This window comes from Poecilia reticulata, chromosome 17 (genome assembly GCF_904066995.2).
Source record: "Poecilia reticulata chromosome 17, P_reticulata-male-v2, whole genome shotgun sequence".
NCBI classification, from domain to species: Eukaryota; Metazoa; Chordata; class Actinopteri; order Cyprinodontiformes; family Poeciliidae; genus Poecilia; species Poecilia reticulata.
In genome coordinates, this window is record NC_088846.1 from 692013 (window position 1) to 697299 (window position 5287).

Genomic DNA, 5287 nt, shown 5'->3' on the forward strand with positions numbered 1-5287 from the left:
TCAAACCCAGTCTGATAAATGAACCGTTAAGACAAAAGGACTGCAGACTGCATTGCTTTGTATCATTACCGCCCTCTTCTGGTGCCTCATGCCTACTGCAGTCTGTACATCCATCCATAATTTGAAATAACTTCCCTAATTGGATGGATGGATGGTCTAATTTACCACTCAAAAAAAGAAAAAACAAATGAGTCATCACTTATTTTGTCTTTAGGTTCAATTAAGTATTTTTAATTTGAATTTGAAGTGTCCCCTTTAGAGAGTGAATTTTCCCCGACACGTGAAGGCAACAATTATTTCTGTATGATTTGCATGAAATGCCAACGACTGGACATGGAAAGAAAAAATAGGGCTTCAGTTTCCTTTGAAATGAAATGTTCAGACTTCCAAATGTATTTGAGTTTTCAAAAATTAAGAGGATTTTGAGCTTCACTCACTACTTTAGATCCCATACTATTGGTTTTCACTACAATTATATAGAATGGGTAGCAAACATGAATATGTATGAGTTTGCATATTCATTTATGTATTTATGCTGATATATGTGCAGCCTCTGCCCATTTACTCAGCCTTTTCTTTTCCTCTCGTCATCTTTGCCTGTTTACAGTGTTTTTAATCTATGAGAGCCAACAGCACTAACAACTGTGAAATTTATTTATTTAACAACCCAGAGAGCTTCTAGATGCATCTATTCCATGAACTCCGCATTTCTGTCACATTTCATTATTTTCACCCTGAGCACTATATGAATGAAAGCACATAGTTTATCCCAGTAATTTGTTTTAATCTAAACACACATTCATTTTTTGTATTTTGGAGGGATGACTGGCCCCAGGGACAAACATCAACCCACAAAGAACCACCACTGACAGAAGCAAAAGGCATAGACTCTACTGAACCTCAGTTCAAGTTCTGATCCCTAGATGTTGCTCGTGTACTTTGGTACTTTAGGCCCCCATTCACGTCCAGTTCAGCTAACTCTGACATCTCCCCCTTATTCACGCTCTAAATGCCTTTCTCTTCTCTTCTCCTGCCCTGAGGTCATGGATTCTCTTTCCTTCATCTTACCGCTTCAGTGTTCTACATTCCTAGGCTTGTGTAGCTTGGTGTATTAATATTGAATTAATTCCTCTACTCTAATACGATTAAGAATACCTACAGCAAACCGTTTTCTTCATGGGCATATTTATGGAAACAGCATAAACTGCACACATTTAAACAAAATTTAATTGATTATTTATTTTCTAATGCCAGTCTCACTGTGTGTTGCAACTTAATATTATTAATATTATGCCTTATGGTGTCCCACAGGGCTCAATTCTGGGCCCTCTGCTTTTCTCTCTTTACTTCCTGCCTCTGGGTTCTATACTTAGGAAACATGGGATTTCATTTCATTGTTACGCTGATGATTGTCAGATTAATTTGCCCCTGAAGCAGAAGGATGTCCATTCCATCAAACATATCCTGGCATGTCTAGGTGATATTAAAGCTTGGTTGGCCTTGAACTTTTTAAATTTTAATGAAAAGAAAACAGAGGTGATGGTGTTTGGACCCAGTGGCTCCTGTGAGTCCTCCTCTGTTGACCTGGGACCCTTGGAGGTATATTTTAAACATGTTATTATAGATCTTGGTTTTAAGGTGGACAGTGATTTTAAATTGGACAGCCAAATCAGAGCTGTGGTTAAGTCCAGCTTTTATCATTTAAGGCGATTGGCGTCAGTGAAATCTTTTCTTTCCAGGCAGCATTTTGAAACAGTGATCCAGGCTTTTATTTCAACTCGGTTGGATTACTGTAACTCACTTTATCTGGAAGTCAGTCAGTCGCTGCTCTCACGTCTGCAGCTGGTTCAGATGCTGCTGCACGACTTTTAACAGGAACTCGAAAGAGGGAACATGTCACCCCTGTCCTGGCCTCACTTCACTGGCTGCCTGTATATTTTAGGATTCATTTTAAAATTCTTCTTGCATCCTCCCACAAGTCAAAAACATGACTGTTAGGTTAATTGGCCTTTCCAAATTGCCCCTAGTTGTGAGTGTGTGTGTGCATGGTTGTGTGTCCTGTGTGTCTCTGTGTTGCCCTGCAACAGACTGGCGACCTGTCCAGGGTGACCCCGCCTCTCGCCCGGAACGTTAGCTGGAGATGGGCACCATAAACCCTCCCGACCCCACTGAGGGACAAGGGTGAAAGAAAATGGATGGATGCATTTTAAAATTCTTATGTTTGTTTTTAAATAATTGCATAATCTTGCCCTGGCTTACCTCTCTGAGCTTCTTCACCCCTACGTAGCCTATCGGTCACTCAGGTCAGCAGATCAGCTGTTCTTGGAGGTACCGAGATCCAGGAGGAAGCTCAGAGGGGACAGGGCTTTCTGTCATTGGCCCAAAGTTATGGAACGGCTTGCCTTTGCAGGTCAGAGAGGCCCCTTCACTGTCCACTTTTAAAGCTCGTCTTAAAACCCATCTATTTTACTTGGCTTTCAACACCAGCAGGATCTAGTTTTAAATTGTATGTTTTTGTTTTTAAACTGTAAGAGTTTTTTTAGTTTTTTTTTTAGTTCTTTTTTTATTTGTATTTTTTATTGTTATGTTGTGTTTTACTGTACAGCACTTTGTATTAGCTGTGGTTGTTTTAAAGTGCTTTATAAGTAAAGTTGGATTGGATTAATATAAATACATTGTAATATAATCTTCATAAACTTAATCCAGTTTTAATTAAGTGTCATATGATAAAGATACTTTGATATTGTGAGGTTGTTGTTATAACTCGTTCATCAATGATTTTATCTTCAACATATGTTTGCAGTCTAAGCAAATGAAGATGAAAGAGGAAGCCAGAGAAATCAGGTGTTAGGAAACCTAAAGACTTTCCTGTCTCAGAAGAAGCTCCACCAGATCACCAACCAGCTCTGAGGATGAACCTTCACATCGTCTTCATGGTGTAAGTATTTTTTTTTTTACTGACCAGCTAGCTACATGTTCAACAACAAAAACTGCTGTGTTACCAACACTAAGTGCTTTAATAAACATAATTTGATTTAAAGGTAACTGGACAGAATTTTCCCCCTTGTTAATCTAACATTTATCTTTCATAAATGTTATTTGTTGTTGGCTTTCAGGTCCCTGTGATGGACTGGTGACCTGTCCAGGGTGAACCCTACCTCTCATCTGATGGCTGCTGGAGATAGGCACCACCAGCCCCCCTCACCACCCTGCAAGGATCAGTGTGTTCAGATCATGGATGGAAAGATTTTAAGGTAGTTTGTCTCCTTAAGTCCACACTTAAAACAGCTTCATAGTTAATGTCCAACATCAACTGATTCTATGACATTGATGACTATTTTTTTTCTACTTCTAACATAAACGGGTAAAGAAGACACCCAGAAATGTTTTTCCACCCGAGGCATCTGGTCCCAATCATCATCAGTTCTGATGATGTCACATACACAGCGAGTACTAAACGTCTTAAAATTGTAAGTATTATTTTCTTTGCCATTTTTCTGTTCTCTTTAAATACAAATACTTTCTCTCTTTAATTGCTCTATTGTTCTTTTTTGCAGATTTCTGTAAAGTGCAGTGATCCAGTGAAAGGGAATGTTCTGTCGTTGATCCTCACTGTTCTTAGGAAGGAGAAATGTCAGTTTGTCTGCAGTAATACTGGAATACTGTGACATTGAATTAAAACAATACTCTGTCCTTGATGAAACAGTTTTCACATTTCCTCTAAAGTGTACCTATCATTTTATTGTGCTGATTTTCATAAGCATGTTGTCTGTAAACTTTTTATATAACAATTTATACAATTGGCAATGTACTATTGATAAATATTCTTGTTCTTTTCCATTTTCTAGTTGTTAAATCTTCCACAAAATGGCCAGATAAAAGATGAACATGCCAGTTTAAACTTTGATCTATTTGCAAAACGACTGAGCTCTGCAACATTAAAACATGTTTTAATGTTGCATATTGTGTATATTGTGTATACACAATATATTGTGTATTGAATACACAATATATTGTGTATACACAATATATTGTGTATTCAATATATTGAATACACAATATAATTTTTTTTGCCGGAAAGTGTGTTGTAATTGATCCTTCTGTGTTCTAGTACCTGATATGTTTGTAGTACTGTAGTGTGTATGAAGCATGTAATGTACAAAGTGACAAAGCAGAACAATAAGTAACATTAAGTAATTAAAAAGTGTACTTCATTACCAATTATAATAAACCAGAAGAAGCATGCTGTGGTCACACTTCCAATACATAATATATATATATAATGCTTATTTATTTAAAATACATTCTAAATATATTTTAAATGTAATTTATTCATGAAAATGGTACACTTAATGTCTTTATTACATAGAAAGCCGTATACTTAAAGCGTACAAAGTATAACTTTAGTTAATACATTAAGCACAAAATTAGTTGTTCCAGCATAGCATGTTTCAAGTTACATAATCCTTAAAAAACCTGAAGTATACTGATGATTAGTCTGGGTTCAAGTGTGCTAAGATATAATATACTTATCATATTTATTTTTCACTAGAGCTCTAGTGACTTTTCAAAACAACAACCAGTGATAAATCTAGCGACTCCTTTTCTATGTTGTTGGAGAGTATAATGGTGACATAGTCACAAAGTCAACACCATTCAACACCAAACCTCCACCAGTAGTCAGAGCAGACTTATTCCACTCCGTGTCCACATTGTAAATAAATCACACATTTCCAAATCTGAGTAACACTATCGATTATTTTTGCCTGAACAAATTACACTTTATAGTCTGAATATTCTTTAGTATTTGTAATCCAAACTATCAAGCAAACCACACTACAGAATCTGAACATTAGATGTACTAAAATTCATCAAAAAAAAAGAGAAGCATAGAAATTATAGATAGGTATTATTTATTCAAAGCCCAGACAATCCTTTAAAGTTAGCCTTTTGGAATGCTTCAGTCTAATAAGAATTGTTTTGATGATTTGTTTGGAAAAATCCATCCAACATGTTTATACCTACCACCCTCTCACCCTTTGACAGCTGAAGATAGGCACCAGCACCCCCGATGGGTTAAGGGTGTAAGAAAACAGACAAAAGGACGGATGGACTGACGGACGGATGTTTATACCTATTCAAAACAAAAACCAAAGGACTCCTGGACTGGAGCACATTTATTAACATTAAAATAGTAGAGTGAAAATGAAAATAGCATTTAACACTAACAAGAAAAGTTATGAACACAGGCAGAAACGTCTGCAGAGGTGAAGAGCAGCAGCCCAGT

At 36.8% G+C, this 5287-nt stretch overlaps 1 long non-coding RNA gene across 2 annotated transcripts; it reads left to right on the forward strand.

Moving 5' to 3' along the window:
• The first annotated feature begins 353 nt into the window (after window positions 1-353).
• Window positions 354-3856, forward strand: LOC145548049 (uncharacterized). 2 transcript variants are annotated; one of them, XR_014084337.1, is made up of 4 exons: window positions 354-2938; window positions 3117-3254; window positions 3371-3470; window positions 3558-3856. It is a non-coding gene; the product is annotated as an uncharacterized LOC145548049 (long non-coding RNA). The 2 variants fall into 2 exon arrangements; XR_014084336.1 differs by having other exon boundaries at window positions 3117-3470.
• Window positions 3857-5287: the final 1431 nt, after the last annotated feature.